We start from the raw sequence: 20967 nt of genomic DNA, 5'->3' as shown, positions 1-20967 counted from the left end.
AGTTTGTTAAAAACAATGCCTCTAAATACCTTTTTGCATGCATCTACAGGCCTGTCACGTGACATGGCCACTCTATACCTCCGATCAAGGGCTACAGCGGGAGGGGCTGAGCGGCCACATGACCTTACAGCTGGCGTCAGAGGGAGATCCTGGCCCCTCCTGCTGTAGCCCTGGATTGGAGATGTATAGCGGCCACGGGTGATGTGGCTGGCATGAAGATGCATGCAAAAAGGTATTTAGAGGCATTTATTTTAACAAAAACGTATACAGTACATAATGGATGCATACAAGTGAGAGGCTGGCAGTGTATGTAAGGGTTACAAACACTTTAACCACTTCCCGACCGCCGCACGATGATGTACGTCGACAGAATGGCACGGGCAGGCATAAGGGCTTACATGTACGTCCTTGCCTGCCCGCGGGTCGGGGGCCCGATCGGTGCCTGCGGCGGTCGGTATTCGTTCGGGAGCGATCCCGGACGAGGGGACGGCCATTCATTCATGGCCACCCCCTCGCGATCACTCCCGACGAATGAAAATGCTCCGTGACATCACTTCCTCTCCTGTAATGTTAACACAGGAGAGGAAGTGATGTAATCTCTCCTCCGTGTCGGTATTTTTCGTTCCGACACCGAGGAGAGAGGATCGGTGAGTTGCACCAACACGACACTACACAGTAGAACATGCCAGGCACACTCACACCCCCCCGATCACCCCCCCCCAATTACCCCTGCCCCCCAGTCACAGTGACACCAATGTCATTTTTTTTATTTATTTTTTATTTTTTTTGCATTGGTGTCATTTGTGACTGTAATAACTGTTAGGGCAGTTAGGGTTAGCCCCCTTTAGTTCTAATGTAGCCCCCTAACCCCCCCCAATAAAGGTTTAACCCCGTGATCACCCCCCGTCGCCAGTGTCACTAAGGCTGGGTTCACATTGCAGCGGTTTATGAGAACGCATGTGATTCGCACCGCACTGCAGTGCAAATCACATCCGATCTCTGTGCGATTCGAGTTCAGCCATACAGATAGTATGGCTGAATTTGCATCGCACCCGCCGCAAATTAGCACGGGACCCTTTTTTTGGCCCGCAGCAGAATCGGATCGCATGGGTGTTCACACCATGCGATCCGAGTTTGCAGATCGCACTGCGATATGCGAACTGATCTGGGGGTGTCATTAACATTTCACTGACACTCCCAGCAGTTCGCATAGGGCAGTGTGAACTGCCGCCTGGAGGCATGCGATGCGGGAACCCGCCACGGATTCGTGGCGTTCCCGCATCGCTCCAGTGTGAACCCAGCCTAATAAGCGATCGTTTTTCTGATCGCTGTATTAGTGTCACAGGTGACGCTAGTTAGGCAGGTAGGTATTTAGGTTCGCCGCAGCTTTTTATAGCGCCAGGGACCCCCATATACTACCGCATAAAGCCCCCTGATTGCCCCCTAGTTAACCCTTTCACCAGTGATCACCATATAACTGTTACAGGTGACGCTGGTTGGTTAGTTATTTTTTTATAGTTTCAGGGCACCCGCCATTTATTATCTAATAAAGGTTTAACCCCCTGATCACCCGGCGGGTGTCATTTGTGACTGTAATAACTGTTAGGGCAGTTAGGGTTAGCCCCCTTTAGTTCTAAGGTACCCCCCTAACCCCCCCAATAAAGGTTTAACCCCGTGATCACCCCCCGTCGCCAGTGTCACTAAGGCTGGTTTCACATTGCAGCGGTTTATGAGAACGGATGTGATTCGCACCGCACTGCAGTGCAAATCACATCCGATCTCTGTGCGATTCGAGTTCAGCCATACAGATAGTATGGCTGAATTCGTGTCGCACCCGTCGCACCCGCCGCAAACTCGCACGGGACCCTTTTTTTGGTCCGCAGCAGAATCGGATCGCATGGGTGTTCATACCATGCGATCCGAGTTTGCAGATCGTACTGCGATATGCGAACTGATCTGGGGGTGTCATTAACATTTCACTGACACTCCCAGCAGTTCGCATAGGGCAGTGTGAACTGCCGCCGGGAGGCATGTGATGCGGGAACCCGCCGCGGATTCGTGGCGTTCCCGCATCGCTCCAGTGTGAACCCAGCCTAATAAGCGATCGTTTTTCTGATCGCTGTATTAGTGTCACAGGTGACGCTAGTTAGGCAGGTAGGTATTTAGGTTCGCCGCAGCTTTTTATAGCGCCAGGGACCCCCATATACTACCGCATAAAGCCCCCTGATTGCCCCCTAGTTAACCCTTTCACCAGTGATCACCATATAACTGTTACAGGTGACGCTGGTTGGTTAGTTATTTTTTTATAGTTTCAGGGCACCCGCCATTTATTACCTAGTCTCACCAGTGTACCCCTAAATTTAGGGGTGTCTACTTTCCAAAATGGGGTCATTTGGGGGGGTTTGTGCCATCTTGGCATTTTATGGCCTTCAAAACTGTAACGCCCTTAGAAAGCCTGAAGGCGGTGCTTGGTTTTCGGGGCCCCGTACGCGGCTAGGCTCCCAAAAAGTCCCACATATGTGGTATCCCCGTACTCAGGAGAAGCAGCAGAATTTATTTTGGGGTGTCATTTCACATATGCCCATGGCATGCGTGAGCAATATATCATTTAGTGACAACTTTGTGAAAAAAAAAAAAAGTTTGTAATTTTCCCGCAACTTGTGGCAAAATATAAAATATTCCATGGACTCAACATGCCTCTCAGCAAATAGCTTGGGGTGTCTACTTTCTAAAATGGGGTCATTTGTGGGGGTTTTGTGCCATCTTGGCATTTTATGGCCTTCAAAACTGTAATAGGTAGTGAGGAGTGAAGTCAAATATTTACGCCCTTAGAAAACCTGAAGGCGGTTCTTGGTTTTCGGGGCCCCGTACGCGGCTAGGCTCCCAAAAAGTCCCACATATGTGGTATCCCCGTACTCAGGAGAAGCAGCAGAATTTATTTTGGGGTGTCATTTCACATATGCCCATAGCATGTGTGAGCAATATATCATTTAGTGACAACTTTGTGAAAAAAAACTAAAAAAAAATTAAAGTTTGTAATTTTCCCGCAACTTGTGGCAAAATATAAAATATTCCATGGACTCAAAATGCCTCTCAGCAAATAGCTTGGGGTGTCTACTTTCTAAAATGGGGTCATTTGTGGGGGTTTTGTGCCATCTTGGCATTTTATGGCCTTCAAAACTGTAATAGGTAGTGAGAAGTGAAATCAAAAATTTACGCCCTTAGAAAGCCTGAAGGCGGTGCTTGGTTTTCGGGGCCCCGTACGCGGCTAGGCTCCCAAAAAGTCCCACATATGTGGTATCATTTAGTGACAACTTTGTGTAAAAAAAAAAAAAAAAAAATTTTTTTGTCATTATTCAATCGCTTGAGGCAAAAAAATAAAATATTCAATGGGCTCAACATGCCTCTTATCAATTTCCTTAGGGTGTCTACTTTCCAAAATGGGGTCATTTGGGGGGGGTTTTGTACTGCCCTGCCATTTTAGCACCTCAAGAAATGAGATAGGCAGTCGTAAACTAAAAGCTGCGTAAATTCCAGAAAACGTACCTTAGTTTGTAGATGTGACAACTTTTGCGCAAACCAATAAATATACAATTATTGACTTTTTTTTTACCAAAGACATGTGGCTGAATACATTTTGGCCTAAATGTATGACTAAAATTGAGTTTATTGGATTTTTCTAATAACAAAAAGTAGAAAATATCATTTTTTTTCAAATTTTTTTCGGTCTTTTTACGTTTATATCGCAAAAAATAAAAATCGCAGAGGCAATCAAATACCATCAAAAGAAAGCTCTATTTGTGGGAAGAAAAGGACGCAAATTTTGTTTGGGTACAACATTGCATGACCGCGCAATTACCAGTTAAAGCAGCGCAGTGCCAAATTGTAAAAAGACCTCTGGTCATTTACCAGCAAAATGGTCCGGTCTGAAAGTGGTTAAGGTTATCATGCACATGGTTATGGTTAGCTCTAGACAACACAAAAATAGCTTAGAAGCAAACACATTAAATTAAAATTACATTTCCTTTATGGGGAAGATTTCTACTTGCTCTCTGCTGTCGCTCACTCCAGTTTCAAATAAAATAAAAAATAAAAAAAGGAGTGCAGTTTTATTATATGGCAACTTTCCCATAAAAAGGCTTAAAACAAATTCATGTGAATTACCAGTGTACATTTAGACACCAATGGTCCCTTAGGAATTTGGCATATATTGACCTTATTCATTGGTTTCCAGCTGTAGCAAAAAAATAATATTCTAGAGAGCGTCACATCTTCAATGTATAAAAAAATTCAATCATTGCAAATATGCAAGTCCTAAAATAATATGCCAGCTGAACACTTAAGGATCTTCACATGAATCTATATACAATAAGTAAAAAGTGCAGCATAAATAAACAAATCAAACATCAAGCAAAAAGTCCATATATTTTTCAGGTGAACCACAAGGCCCAGATAGCACCAGCAGTGAGTAGCCACGTGTGGAAAAAGGAATCCGGGAACACAGGTATAAAGCAACAGGCCCTCCACCTCCAAGATGCTCGCTTCGCTCACCTTATATAATGGACCCCTGACCTAATGGGTGGCAGCGCATATCCCTAAGAAGGGTAAAGTAAGGCAGGAACCGGATGTCCAGATCTCCAAAGCGGTGTCTAAAGGTTGTCAGCATTTCTGTGGTCATTTCATTCATTTTAGCTTCACACACTTTTACTAAAAATATATCCTAAGATGACTGTCCCTTTTGTTACATAGTCAGATATAAATGGAAAGTAGAATTGTATTGGGATCAACTTTTTCTAGTAGTGGTAATGAGCATGGTGGCCAAGCTTTGACTTAACCGCTTCCCGACCACCTCATGCAGATATACTGAGGCAGAAGATCATGTACAGGCAGGCAGATTAACGTACCTGTACGTTGCCCTTTAAGAGGCGGCTTGCGGGCACGCGCTCCCGGTGGGAGCTCTGTGACCGTGATCGCCGGTCATTGAGTCCACTGGCATATCCCCGCGATCGCCTCACGGTGAGGATGAAACGGGGAAATGCTAATGTAAACAAACATCTCTCCATTCTGCCTAATGACACTGTCACTGATCAGCGCTCCCTGTAATCGGGAGCATGATCAGTGACGTGTCACACACAGCCCCTCCCCCCCACAGTTAGAATCACTCCCTAGGACACACGTAACCCCTATAGCGCCAGCTGGTGGTTAACCCCTACACTACCAGTGACATTTTTACAGTAATTAATGCAATTTTTTTGCATTGATCACTGTATTAATGCCAATCCCAAAAATGTGTCCACCATAATGTCGCAGTCATGATAAAAATCTCTGAAAAATAAAAATTTATCAATAAAAATGCCATAAAACTATCTCCTATTTTGTAGACGCTATAACTTTTGTGCAAACCAATCAATAAATGCTTATTGTGATTTTTTTTACCAAAAATATGTAGAAGAATAGGTATCAGCCTAAACTGAGGAAAAAAATGTATTTCTTGATCATACATCACGGGACACAGGAGCTCATTTCATAGTGGGTTATACATAGGCACCTCTGGTGATTGGACACTGGTTAACCCCAATTAAGGAGAATTCCTCCCCTATATAACCCCTCCCATATGGGAGGCACCTCAGTTTTTTCGCCAGTGTCTATGGTGGTTGGTCACGTAAAGCATGTGCTATGAAGAAAGCGCTGTGCAGGTCCCTGCGGGGGCCTAAGGGCTACAACAATCCGGATCCATATCTCGAGCCGATATTTTGACTCCCAAGATGGTATGGTACCCGGGCCTCGTCATCCGAAGAAACAAGGTTTTGCCTGTAAGTCCTCTCCTATTGGAAGACTGGGCTCTGGGAAAACCAGACTTGGTGTACTATTTACATAGTGGCACGAAAGTTTCTGGCAGAGTCTTTTACAAGGTCCAGGTAGGAGGTTCTTCTAAAAAAGTACCCCAAAAAAACCTGAAGGTTGGCACAACTCTGCCAGCCGTGATGGGTGAAGGCTGGAATCGGTCTGTTTTTAGCAATTCCTGCGGCGAGGACAGGTAAGGGAAGTTAATCCTATATATAATTATATTATGGATTTCTTCATTTGAGTAGTAGTATGTCTTACCTGGTTTCCACTACTAGAGGGAGTAAGAGCAGCCTGATGCATACTTACATGCCTTTCAGTACACACGCTCAGTGAAGCCTGGTTCTCCAGAAGTCTCACGTCTCCACTGCAATCCCTGCCACAATATAGGTAATACAGGGGTCCCACGTAGTCTGGGGGTCCCACGCAGCTCCGATGGAGATTCCCTTTCCCCCCTGGATTCAGGCGGTCCTCGTGCACGCGCGCCGAGCGCGCTCCCGGGCTAATGGAGGAGGGGGGAGTGTGGTTGTGAGCCGTGCATGTTGGTGTGCATGGCGCTGTACTGCGCAGGCGCCAGGCGGCAGTTTTAAAAAGCCCAGAGCGTCAGGGGGCTGTAAGTGTGAGACACAGTAGCTGTGGGCAGTAAGCATCCCAAGGGATTGGATCCAGGCAAACCTAAGACACCTACTCAGCATCAGGTTGTGCAGTTTAAGCATATATATTTATTGTGAGACTTTAAGCACAACAGTGATTGCACTTTGTACTAGTACTAGTAAGAGGGTCTCAGGGGGAGGTAACAAGGGCACTGGTAAATCACCGCCTAGATCCAGGGGTTCTAAAAATGCCTGTAAGTTACCATCCTCCCCTGCAAGACTGGAGCCAGCCTCACAGGATGAGTCAGTGCCCCTGTCAGGTTTTGCAGCCTCTCCTAATGTCTCAGCCCCGGTATACGTCACCGAGGACTCCCTTAGGGCTACATTGGAGAGTTTTGAAGGGAGAATCATGAATTTTATTTCTGCTTCCCTGAAAGATAGCAGGAAAAGGGGTAGATCCCCTCCCTCTGCCGAGATTCCTCTTTCAGATGATTCTTCTGACAATGAGGAGAGATCCCTATCTTGGGACAGGGATCTTGAGCAGTCGGAGGAATCAGAGGAAGAGGAGAGAGTCCCCTACTCCCAGGCGCTCAGAAAACAGGTGCAGTATTATACTGAATTGGTGCGTACCACATTCAGAATGCCTGCTGCTGAAGTCGCTACGTCCTCTGTTTCTTCCCTGGGAGTCAGGAAAGTCCCACAGACTGCTTTTTCCTTTCCAATTCATCCCTTAATGGATAAATTGTTGTATGAGGATTGGGGACATCCCGATAACCTTTTAGGAGGAGCAAACAGTTTTTCTATGCATTATCCTCTGGAGGAAAGTTTCAGCAGAAAATGGGGAGTCCCCATCTGTCGATGCGGCTGTTTCTTGCGTGAATAAAAACCTGACCTCTCCGTTGGATAATGCTCAGGTATTTAAAGATCCAACTGATAAGAAGTTGTAAACATTATTAAAAGCCTCCTTTTCCATGACTGGCGCTGTAGTGCAACCTACAGTCACAGCCGTGGGGTTGTGTCAGTTCCTCAAGGAACAGGTTAAGCAGATGCTTGGCCTCCTTCCCAGTGAGGAAGTGGAGAATTATGCAGAAATACCTCAAATTCTGTGTTTCATGATTGATGCGATTTTGGATTCTGTCCAACAAGCATCTCGTTTGTCTCTCCTGTTGTTACACATGCGAAGGGCCCTATGGCTAAAGAATTGGGCAGCTGAGCTATCATGCAAGAAGCATTTGATTGGGTTCCCGTTTAAAGGGGAACGTTTGTTTGGAGAAGAATTAGACAAATTCGTCCAAAAAATTTCAGGGGGTAAAACTACTCTCCTTCCAGTCAAAAGGAGCAAACGTCCATCATTTAGGCGTTCTCTTTCTCCCAGAGCATCAAGCTCTAAGCAGTGGCGACGGCCTTCTCAACCCTCCTCTACAGGAAAGGCTCAAGGCTGGGCCCAGGGGCAGAAGAAATCCTGGGGGCGAAAGCCTGCCAAGCAGAGCCCAAAAGCTTCCTTGTGAAGGGGCGCCCCCGCTCGGCCGAGTGGGGGGCAGGCTCCTGCAGTTTGCGGAAGCCTGGCGGGAAGAGATCTGGGACAAGTGGGGGATCTCTTCGGTATCTCTGGGCTACAAGCTAGAGTTTGAGGAGATTCCACCTTCTTGCTTTCTAAGGTCAAGGATCCCCAGGGACCCAGTAAAGCAAAAAACGCTATTTCTGGCCTTAGATCACTTACTATCCCAGGGGGTGATAGTAGAAGTGGACCCAAAAGAACAGGGTTCAGGGTTTTACTCAAATCTTTTCACTGTTCCGAAGCCAAATGGAAGTGTCAGACCTATCCTGGATCTGAAGGATCTGAACCGGTTTTTACGCATCTGGCCCTTCCGAATGCAGTCAATTCGCACTGTGGTCTCCTCCCTGCAAGGGGGAGAGTTTTTGGCATCAATAGACATCAAGGATGCATATCTCCACGTGCCATTTTTTCCCGCACACCAAAGGTATCTAAGGTTCGCGGTAGAGCAGCGCCATTTCCAATTTGTGGCCTTGCCGCTCGGGCTCGCTACGGTCTCTCAAGTCTTCACAAAGATTCTGGACCCTCTCTTGGCAAACCTAAGAGCTCAGGGTATAGCCATCATGGCTTATCTAGACGATTTGCTTCTCATGGAGAAAACAGTAGCGTTCCTGAACCACAGTGTTACCAGAACGCTAGAACACCTGGAACGCCTAGGTTGGATTATAAACCTAGAAAAGTCGTCCCTACAGCCTGCTACCAGGTTGGAATACCTGGGTGTTTCTTCTAAGACCAAAAGCCTTGGCCCATTCGGTCATGCATTAAACTGTTAGGGAAAATAGTCGCCTCCTTCAAGGCCGTTCCATTCGCCCAGTTCCACTCAAGGCCTCTGCAAAGATGCATCCTTGCGGCTTGGAACAGGAAGCCCCAGTCCTTGGATCTTCCTATGCGTCTATCCCCAGGGACACGCAAGAGTCTCGTCTGGTGGTTACAAACCGAGAATTTGCTGAAAGGCAAAACTTTTCTTCCTCTTCCATGGAAGGTTATTACGACAGATGCCAGCCTGACAGGCTGGGGAGCAGTGTTGGAGGAGACGTGCTCGCAGGGGAAATGGTCTGCGATCGAGAAGCTATTGCCCATAAATGTCTTGAAGATCCGGGCAGTTTATATGGCTCTCATAAACTGGTCTTCCAGATTACAGGGTCTCCCTGTTGGGGTTCAGTCCGACAATGCCACAGCAGTGGCCTATATCAATCACCAGGGCGGTACCAGGAGTCTGGTTGTGCAAAAAGAGGTGAATCGCACACTTGTCTGGGCAGAAAAACATGTTCCATGCCTTTCTGTAGTCTTCATTCCAGGAGTGGAAAATTGGCAGGCGGATTTTCTGAGCCGCCAGCAGTTGTGCCCAGGAGAATGGGCTCTGCACCCCGACGTGTTTTGGAACATATGTCGCAGGTGGGGTTCTCCAGACGTAGATCTGTTCGCATCCAGGTTCAACAGAAAACTGGACAAATTTGTGTCAAAAACAAGAGATGCACTTGCTCAGGGGTCAGATGCTCTGACAGTTCCCTGGGATCAGTACAATCTGATTTATGCCTTCCCCCCGTGCCCGCTTCTGTCGCGGTTCCTGGGAAGAGTCAAGAGGGAGACAAAATCGGTTCTTTTGGTAGCCCCGGCTTGGCCCAGGCGACCGTGGTACGCAGAGATCATGAAGTTGGCAGTAGGCAGGCCGTGGATCCTCGCTCTCCGGACAGATCTGCTCTCACAGGGTCCAATTTACCATCCTGCTTTACACAGTCTGAATTTGACGGTTTGGCTGCTGTGACCCACATTCTGAGAGACCGTGGGCTTTCGGGGCCAGTCCTTTCTACTCTGGTTAATGCCAGAAAGCCGGCCTCCAGGCTTATTTACTACAAAATCTGGAGGGCATATGTTTCCTGGTGTGAACTCAGGGAATGGCATCCTAGAAAGTATGTCATTAGCAGGATCTTGGCTTTCCTCCAGTCAGGCCTAGAAATGAATTTTGCCGTAAGCACTATCAAGGTGCAGATTTCGGCTTTGTTGGTGTTTTTTCAGAAGCCACTTGCATCGCATTCCCTGGTGCGGGCTTTTATCCAGGAGGCTATGCAGATAAGGCCGCCAGTCAAACCTCCGGTATGCCCATGGGATCTGAATTTGGTTCTCTTGGCTTTGCAGGGGCAACCTTTTGATCCTTTGCATCTGGCTTCATTAGTTCTTTTGACTAAAAATTTGGTTTTCTTGGTAGCCATATCCACGGCTAGAAGAGTGTCAGAACTAGCAGCTCTCTCCAGCAAAGAGCCATATCTGATTGTTCATAAGGACCGGGTGGTCATGAGTCCCAACAGGTCCTTTCTACCTAAGGTGGTTTTGGGATTCCATTTGAATCAAGATGTAATCCTACCATCCTTTTTTCCGGACCCACAGTCCGCAAAAGAAGAATCTTTGCACACTTTGGATATGGTAAGGGCAATCAGTATCTATCTTCAAGCAACTGCTCAGATAAGGAAAACTGATTGTTTATTTATTTTGCCGGAAGGCCCTAGGAAGGACCAGGCGGCATCAAAATCCACTCTCTCAAGGTGGATTAGACAGATTATTTCTCAGGTCTATAGTGTTAAAGGGAAAATCCCTCCTTTTCAAGTGAAAGCGCACTCTACTAGGGCTGTAAGTGCTTCTTGGGCAGTGCATCACCAGGCCTCCCTGGCTCAGATCTGTAAGGCTGCAACTTGGTCATCAGTCCACACATTCACCAGATTCTATCAGGTGGATGTCAGAGGGTAGGAGGATATCGCCTTTGGGCGCAGTGTACTGCAGGCTGCAGTTTAGGTCTTCCGGTCCATGGCGGTCTATAATTATGATCTGTGTCTCCCTCCCCTCAATCTGAGCATTGCTTTGGGACATCCCACTATGTAATGAGCTCCTGTGTCCCGTGATGTATGATCAAGAAAATAGGATTTGTATATACAGCTTACCTGTAAAATCCTTTTCTTGAGAGTACATCATGGGACACAGAGCTCCCGCCCCTCTTGGGTTTTATGTGGTTTCCTATTGCTTTGCTACAAAACTGAGGTGCCTCCCATATGGGAGGGGTTATATATAGGGGAGGAATTCTCCTTAATTGGGGTTAACCAGTGTCCAATCACCAGAGGTGCCTATATAACCCACTATGAAATGAGCTCCTGTGTCCCATGATGTACTCTCAAGAAAAGGATTTTACAGGTAAGCTGTATATAAAAATCCTATTTTTTTAATATATTTTTTGGGAATATTTATTATAGTAAAAAGTAAAATATAAAGCGTTTTTTTCAAAATTCTTGCGGTTTATAGCAAAAAAAATAAAAGCCGCAGAGGTGATCAAGTACCACCAAAAGAAAGCTCTATTTGTAGGAAAAAAAAGAACATACATTTTGTTTGGGAACCACGTCGCACGACTGCGCAATTGTCAGTTAAAGCGACACAGTGGCGAATCGCAAAAAGTGCTCTGGTCAGAAGGGGGTAAATTCTTCCGGGGCTGAAGTGGTTAATATTGCCTTTGTTTGGACCCAAGCTTCTTTGTTGTATACTGTTTTATGGGGCATTTATTCTTTTCATCTGGTCCCACATTTTTCCTTTGTGCTTCCAGCTGGTCATGCTTCAAACAGCTCCAGTGGTAATCCTTGTAGGTAGCAGTTGTATATGTCTAGATGTCTAGTATTTTCAGTCTTGAGGCACCCCAGTCCAAGGCTTGGTTCACGTTACTGTATGTTGCGGAACACAAGCAAAATCACGCTCTTTCCTGACACACAGACAAATTCTCTGCTCTTTAGGGGTGCCATTAATCCTTAATGGTTCCCCACACACTGGAAAACGTGGGGTGCTTTAGGTACAGTGCAATTTTTTAAAAAAAGGCCAGGGACTACTTTCCCTTTATTTTTGTGGCTAGGGAAGCCCACTGAAATGAATGGGCTGCCCTACACTTAGCCACACAGATGTGAACCAAGGGCTTTGTTCACATGTCATGTTGGAGGGGCGGTAAAAACACATGGTTGAGATGTTTTTACCACCCCAACTCCTCCCCCTGGGGTGTACACATGCTGTGGCTGCAGATGGAGGTATACGCAAGGTGAATGGGGCTGCACTGCAATTACCCCACAACTGTGTGCATTGCACGGTTGCAGTGTAGTGATGCTGCATTTATAGGCTTAAAACAGGTGGTGAGGAGGCAACATAATGCCTTTTTACCGCCTGTCAATTGCCTCTGAAAAGCAATTTGTGCATGTATTGCTTTTCAGTGGAGCAGCAGTCCTTGCTGCTATCACAAACAAGCCCTACAAAAGCAGTTCTGATGGAACAGGAATGGGAGGGGGGGGGGGGGGGTCAGGATTAAAAGTAACATACAGACACACACACACACATGTATACACAAATATAGGGATGGGCGAACGGTTCGACCTGAGCATAAGTTCGGGCCGAACTTTAGCTGTTCGGATGTTCTACAAACAGCCAAACAAAGGGGCCATTTGGCCCCCCCAAACTGCCCACAGTACATTGCAAGCCCAGATTGGCTGAAGCATTGAAAGCTTCAGCCAATCGGGGCGCAGAGCACTGTCAGAGCCATGATTGTACACCGTCATCATGACTTTATCCAATCATAGCTCATTCCCGCCCCACAGTATAAAAGTATTCTTTCAATGGCAGCAATTTTCAGTGTGATTTTGGCGTGGAGAGAGATAGAACAGGGCTCTGTTCAGGGCCATCAGTTAGTTAGCATGCTATACTGTGCTATTTTGCTTCAATTGTCAGTGAAGAATATTAGTTTAGTTTCAGTCTAGGGATAGTGTGAATGCAGTGGGTAGGACCATCATTCAGCTTTGCATAGTGTGCAGCTAGAGTAGGGACAGCTCATATAGTTTCAGTGTAGTGTAGTGAGACCGTGTCAGTAATCTTTACATTAGTGTATAGCTAGAGTAGGGACAGTTCAGATAGCGTCAGTGTAGTGATGGCTGAAAACCGTCTATTTGATTGGGTTACTGCCAGTTTAACGGCATTTACTGCTGTGTGCGTTACTGCCAGTTTAACGCCATATAGTTTTGTGTGCGTTACTGTCATTTTAACGCCATATAATTCTGTGTGTCACTATACATTTGGCGCATTATATGGCTCATTATATTGCAGTATATTATAGTGTATCTGTGGAGTGTGTCTATGTAGCTTGAGTACTCAAATTAAAGAGCATCAAACATTGATTAAAGTGCATCTACGTACAGATTTAGACTTCTTATTTACATTTGCTTATAAGCACCACCCCCTCCATCCCAATAATGTCTGGGAGGACAACACTGTAAGGGGGCCAGCAACAAATGTGTGCCCAGGCAAAGGTGGACATGGTGGTCAGTCCTCAGGCAGGGCATAATTTCCTCTGTTTAGTGAGTTTGCCCATGCTATCCAGCCACAGCATGCAGAGGAGGTGGAGGACTGACTTACCTACCTTCCTCATCCTCTGTCATGCAAGCGGAGACAAGCGTGCAGTCCCCTGCAGTTGCCAGAGTGGATAAACCTGCCTCCTTGTCCACATCTATTACTACTATAGCCTCAACATCAGCCATTGAGGAGTCAGCTGAGTTATTTGACCACAGCATCAGCCACTTGCATCTTGATGATGCCCAGCCATTACTGGATTCAGATGTTGGTTCTGAGGTTGAGGATGACAGGAACATGAGCCTAGAGAGAGGGAGGAACACTGGTAGACAAATTGGCATTCATATTCCCCAAGCCGCAGCGTATTGACAAGTTGTCTCCAGTGGTAATGATGAAGATGGAGAAGATGATGATAAGGTCACTAATGCGACTTGGGTGCCAGATAGAGCAGAGGAGGAAACTGAAGGTGAGACAGCACAGCCCCAAGGAGGCCGACATCAAGAAAAAGTAGAGAGCAGCCACCCTATTCCATCACATTCTGCAGCTGTTATCTCCCGGCCCACTCCCCAAAGCTTTGCTGTCTAGGCCTTTTTCAGCACATCTGCAGAAAATCGCACTGCAAATCGCATCTGCAAACTGTGTCTCAGGCACATAAAACGTGGCAAAAACACCAACCATTTGGGTACCACATGCCTAACAAGGCATTTAACGTCCAACAAATCTGTCCCTCCTCCTCCTCCTTACCCACTTCAGTCTGCCCCTGCTTCACTGAGTCATTACCTCTCAGCAGCCTCCACTGACAGGGATAATGGTATGGCAGAAGGTGTCCCAGGCCCTAGCAGCACATCTGCCAGCAGCACACCACCAGCTGTAGACTGTAGCCGGCAAATTTCTTTGCCCCATCTGCTGCAGCGGAAAAAGAAATACAGTCCCTGCCACCCACATGCCCAGCGTCTAAATGCAAGTTTGTCAAAGCTGTTGGCTCTCCAGCTTCTGCCTTTCAGCCTGGTGGATTCTGTCCCCTTCCGTGAATTCGCACAATGTGCTGTACCACAATGGCAGGTTCCTAGTTGCTACTACTTTTACTACATAAGGCCATTCTATCTCTCTACCATCACGTGGAAGGGAATGTTCTGGCATCATTGGGCAAGGCAGTCAGCCATAAAAACCACCTTACTACTGACATGTGGTCCATCAAGCATGGACAGGGATGATATATTTTGTTCACAGGACACTGGCTAACGCTGCTTGCAACTCGACAGGATGCAGGACAGGGCTCGGTTCTACAGCTTGTTGTGCCTTCACGTCTCCATACAGCTGGTGGTGGTGATGCCAGACCTGTGAGCTCTACCCCCTCCTTCTCCACCACCTCCATGCCCTCCTCTGCAGAATTGTCGTATGAACATTAGGTACCCCCTAAGCATTCAAAGGGCTTATTCCATGAGTCAGGCTAAAAGGTGCGATGCAGTGCTTCAGCTGGTGTATTTAGGGGACAGGAACCACACTGGAGCAGAGATTCTTGCAGCTCTGCAGGGACAGGCCCATAGGTGGTTCACAGCATGCCAGCTGAAGCCAGGAATGGTGGTGTCGGATAATGGCTCAAACCTCCTGTCAGCCCTTAGGGTAAGTTGACACATGTGCCATGCCTGGCACATGTCCTCAATTTGATGGTGCAGCGAAATTCAGAGGGAATTTCACCTGTATGTAAACCGCCTGATTTGTGACATGCCCAACAGGTGGAACTCTACTTTGGCAATGCTGCAGCGGCTATACATGCAGCAAAGGGCTGTCAGCGAGTACCTGTGCCATTACGGCATGACGACGGGCTCGGGCCACCTCAGCTTTTTCCCCCCAATGTCAATGGCTGATCATTAAGGGTGAATGCACTGTATTGTCATCATCTGAGGAAGCCACAATGATGGTGAGCAGCGACAGTGCATGCATCAGTGACACAATCCCTGTTGTGTTCCTGCTGGAGCAGACTCTGCATGGCATTATGGACAGGGCATTGGAGACAGAGCAGTAGGAGGAAGAAGAGGACTTCCTTTCCTCTCAAGGCCCACTTTATCCAGACACCATCATTCCTATGTCACAGAACACACATGAGGAGAGAGGGAAGGAGGAGGATTCTGGCACTTTCATAGGCTTCGAAGAGGAAGACATGCGTCAACCTATAAGCGATGGCTTTCCAACCCCAGGACCCTTGGGAGTAGAAGGTGGCTGGGAGGAGGAAGTTCCAGATGCTGTCATCCTGAGTGACCTCAAGGAGTCTGTTTCTCAAGCCTCTGCAAATTTGAGGTGCATGGGCAACCTCATGCTTCAAAGCCTGCGAAAAGACCCAAGAATACGTGGCATTAAGGAGAAGGATGATAACTGGTTGGCAACCCTCCTTGACCACTGTTATAAGAGAAAGGTCTCAGAACTCATCCCATCCCCACAAAGAGCAAAGATGATAAAATCTCTTGAGGACACGTTAAAGAAGATTTTAATGAACATTTTTCCTGACTCCAGTAGGTTACAGTGTGGCGGAAAACGTTTTGAGTCTTCTGTTGGTCAAGAGAGGAGCATCGGAGAAGGTGCCCCCCTAAGTGTCCGCTTCCAAATCCCATCAGCACGCCTGCATCACATGGTGGACGATTACCTCAGGACCAAAACAGAGAGAGCTTTCCAGCTGATGATCCACTGACTTACTGGGTCATGAGAATAGACCACTTGCCAGAACTTGCCCAGTATGGTATTGAGTTGTTGGGCTGCCCTGCATCCAGCATGCTTTCAGAATGGGCATTCAGTGGTGCAGGAGGTTTCGTTACTGATCCTAGAACACGTCTGCCCACAGACTCCGTGGACCATTTGACTTTTATAAAAATGAATCAGTCCTGGATTACCAGCTATGAAGCCCCTGATGCCGAGGTCACTGATTAAGTCTTTTTGGGATGTGGAATCTCTGCAGGACTTCGAGGCTGCCTAGCTATGAGGGGGTTCAATCATTTCATCTGGAAGAATGTTTTTGGTATAGGTTTCATGGGCACAATTAACACCCAAAGACCAATTTTTCTGCACCTGTTTGACAGGTGCATATCATTGCAATTTTTGCAGCAAAGCCAATTCTTGCTTTTATCAAGATTACCTCTATAGGGTTATGGTGGGAATGCGCCACGACACCCAAAGACCTATTTTTATGCACCCATTACTTCTATCCAAAGTGACACAGTATGTATCCCAAAAAAATCTCTAATCTTGTTCCCAGTGCACTACATTGTGGCGTCATCATTCACGCTGGCTTCCCAGCTGTTGCTGAGCAAAATAAAGGCAGCTTGCAGGCAAAATTTCATTTTTTTTTGGGCTTTATAAATGCAATTATTTCTGCAGCAGATTCTAGACATGGTACAGATCTGACACGTTACAGGTAGACTAAGGGGACCCCCAGGCACTATATTGGAATTAATTTTTAATATTTATGCTTTCATCAAAAATCACTGCTCGTTTAAAAATGTTTTTACAAACGTGTTTTTTATCGATACATGTCCCCCAGGGCAGGACCTGGACCCCTATAACCACTGTATGCCCAATTACTTGCATATAAGCCTTCAAAATGGGCACTTTTGATTTTTGACGCTCGGGTCCCATTAACTTTAATGGGGTTTGCTATACGGGTCTGAACTTTCGCGGTGTTCGAAAGTTCTGGTGCGAACCAAACAGGGGTCTGTTCGGCCCATTCCTACACATATACAGACACATGCATACACATACGAACACACATGCATACACACTTACACATACAAACACACGCATACACACACAGGCAAACACTAGGGATGAGCTTGATGTTCAAGTCGAACATACGTTCGACTCGAACATCGGCTGTTTCGGCGAAAATCGAACGTTATGGGCCGTTCGCGCCAAATTTCGTGTGGCGCTCACGCCCCACAATGCACTGCTAGATAGCTATATTTCTCTTCTGTAATAGAGCTTTCAGTCAGCTGTAGGAGATTGTGGGTGTTGTCTGCGTGCCCTGACAGCAGTATACACCATTATATCCACCTATATAGCTAGCTATATTGCTCTTCTGTAATAGAGCTTTCAGTCAGCTGTAGGAGATTGTGGGTGTTGTCTGCGTGCCCTGACCGCAGTATACACCATTATATCCACCTATATAGCTAGCTATATTGCTCTTCTGTAATAGAGCTTTCAGTCAGCTGTAGGAGATTGTGGGTGTTGTCTGCGTGCCCTGACCACAGTATACAACATTATATCCACCTATATAGCTAGCTATATTGCTCTTCTGTAATAGAGCTTTCAGTCAGCTGTAGGAGATTGTGGGTGTTGTCTTCGTGCCCTGACCGCAGTATACACAATTATATCCACCTATATAGCTAGCTATATTGCTCTTCTGTAATAGAGCTTTCAGTCAGCTGTAGGAGATTGTGGGTGTTGTCTGCGTGCCCTGACAGCAGTATACACCATTATATCCACCTATATAGCTAGCTATATTGCTCTTCTGTAATAGAGCTTTCAGTCAGCTGTAGGAGATTGTGGGTGTTGTCTGCGTGCCCTGACCGCAGTATACACCATTATATCCACCTATATAGCTAGCTATATTGCTCTTCTGTAATAGAGCTTTCAGTCAGCTGTAGGAGATTGTGGGTGTTGTCTGCGTGCCCTGACCACAGTATACAACATTATATCCACCTATATAGCTAGCTATATTGCTCTTCTGTAATAGAGCTTTCAGTCAGCTGTAGGAGATTGTGGGTGTTGTCTGCGTGCCCTGACCGCAGTATACACAATTATATCCACCTATATAGCTAGCTATATTGCTCTTCTGTAATAGAGCTTTCAGTCAGCTGTAGGAGATTGTGGGTGTTGTCTGCGTGCCCTGACAGCAGTATACACCATTATATCCACCTATATAGCTAGCTATATTGCTCTTCTGTAATAGAGCTTTCAGTCAGCTGTAGGAGATTGTGGGTGTTGTCTGCGTGCCCTGACCGCAGTATACACCATTATATCCACCTATATAGCTAGCTATATTGCTCTTCTGTAATAGAGCTTTCAGTCAGCTGTAGGAGATTGTGGGTGTTGTCTGCGTGCCCTGACCACAGTATACAACATTATATCCACCTATATAGCTAGCTATATTGCTCTTCTGTAATAGAGCTTTCAGTCAGCTGTAGGAGATTGTGGGTGTTGTCTGCGTGCCCTGACCGCAGTATACACAATTATATCCACCTATATAGCTAGCTATATTGCTCTTCTGTAATAGAGCTTTCAGTCAGCTGTAGGAGATTGTGGGTGTTGTCTGCGTGCCCTGACCGCAGTATACACCATTATCCACCTATATAGCTCTTCTCTAATTGAGCCATCTGCAGGAGTTAGTTGGTGTTGTGTGCCTCCAGCACAGCACAGTATACACCGGTATCTACCCTTTAATTCCTGTTCTATAATAAAGGCATCTGCAGGAGTTAGTGGGCGTTGTGTGCCTCCAGCCCAATATATACGCTACCCAATTGCTGGTTTTCCCATCTCCCTTCAGGCCATTACCATGTGTGGAAGGCCAACAAGGAGAGGCAGACAGGCACGAGCCGATAAAAGAGGGCAAGCAGGCTCTGTGTCTAGAGACAACAGTGCTGGTCATGGACACAGTGCATTGTCATCATCAGCACGTGGTCATAGGACACGCTTGTCCTTATTTTCGGCAGCTGGACGTGTTGAGCCGCATCATGCCGAAGACTTGGTAGAGTGGATGACCAAGCCCTCTTCATCCTCCTCATCCTCTCTCACCCAGGCTCAGGGTACTAGCAAAGCAGCTGCGAACGCATCGTCTTCCCTCATCTCAATGTCATCATCAGTGACTCCTTCCCTAGACCCACCACGTCCTCCTGAGGAGTCCCCTGAACTCTTTGAGCACAGTGTTGGGTACATGCTCCAGGAGGATGCCCAGTGTTTTGTAGGCTCTAATGATGATACTCAGCTAGAGGAAGGCAGTAGCGTTAGCGCAGAAAGAGGGGATGCCCAAGAAGGACAGCAATCTGGCAGTCATGTTTCACAAGCTGCAGCATACTGCCAGGTTTGCTCCAGCGATGAAGAGGGAGGGGATGATGAGGGCACTGACTCCACGTGGGTGCCTGGCAGGAGAGAGGAGGAGGAGGCACATGTCCAACGAGGCAGGATGCCCTCCGGGGGACAGCTTAGGGGCAGCACACCGACTGAATTACACTGCAGAGCTCCGCCTGTGCAGGGCGCTGCCTCTGCGCGTTATTCTAAAAGTTCTTTGGTGTGGGCCTTTTTTGAGACGAGTGCATCAGATTGAACCACTGCTATTTGCAACATATGTCTCAAGCGTATCTCGCGTGGCCAAAACATCAGCCGCTTGGGCACCACATGCTTGACCAGACATATTTTGACCTGCCATGCAGCTCGTTGGCAAGTGTACCTCAAAGACCCACACCAAAGAACAAAGCGGACCTCTCCTTGCTCCTCATCAGCTGGGATCTCCAACCCCACTAGACCTTCAGTCCTCTCTGAAATCTGCTGAAACCTGCTCTGAGAGGAATGAAGGTGTAGAATTAGAGCCTGTTCACACAGCGACTCGCCTCGCCTCGCTCTCGCAAGTCACCCCCGTTATGTACAATGGAACCGTTCCGAGAGGAGCGTCTCGAGTCGCTCCGACTCAGAAAAAAAGGTTCCTGTACTACTTTTGGGCGACCTCGGGGCGACTTGCATTGACTTCTATACAGAAGTCATCTGCAAGTTGCCGCTGAGGTCGCGGCAGGTCGCGGCGAGGCAAGTCGGAGTCGCCTCGCCTCGCCTGCAGTGTGAACCGGCCCTTAGGTGTGCCACAGCCAAGTGCTTGCGGGCACTCTGCTAGCAGTACACCCACGTCCGATTATAGCAGGCAAATTTCCCTGCTATAGCCTGCTAGGCTAATTTAGTTTCAATTGGTAGACTCGGCCCCCTTCCGTGAGTTTGTGCAATGTGCGGTTCCTCAGTGGCAGGTCCCCAAACGCCACTTTTTCTCATGGAAGACGATCCTGGCTCTTTACCGGCATGTGGAAGGCAATGTCCTTGCCTCGCTGGACATGGTGGTCAGCGGTAAGGTGCATATTACCACTGACTCATGGCCCAGCAGGCATAGACAGGGACGTTACCCGTCTTTTGAGGCCCATTGGGTCACTCTTCTGGCAGCTGGGAAGGATGCAGGACAAGGTGCAGTAGTATTGGAGGTTGTTCCGCCACCACGCCTCCAAAATGCTACTACAGGTTGTGACACACCTCTCTCCTCCACCCCCTCTTCTTCTTCCTCCATGGCCTCTTCCAGTGCTCTGTCCTCAGAACCAGCTGTGCTCAGTAGGCATTCAAGGGACTACGCAAGTACGCAGGCAAAACAATGCCATGCCGTGCTTGCGCTGGTTTGTTTGGGGGACAGGAGCCACACTGGGGCAGATATTTTGTCAGCTCTGCAGGGGCAGACCGAGGTGGTTGATGCCACGCCAGCTTAAGCCAGGAATAGTGGTTTGCGACAATGGCACCAACCTCCTCTCCGCCCCCTCCGACAGGGACAACTGACCCATGTGCCCTGTGTGGCTCACGTCCTTAACCTGGTGGTGCAGTGGTTCT

The sequence above is a fragment of the Lithobates pipiens genome, unplaced genomic scaffold, assembly GCF_037356315.1.
Source record: "Lithobates pipiens isolate NorthernLeopardFrog02 unplaced genomic scaffold, aLitPip1_a1.2 Scaffold_19, whole genome shotgun sequence".
Taxonomy (NCBI): Eukaryota; Metazoa; Chordata; class Amphibia; order Anura; family Ranidae; genus Lithobates; species Lithobates pipiens.
Note: the sequence above shows the minus strand (reverse complement) of the source record.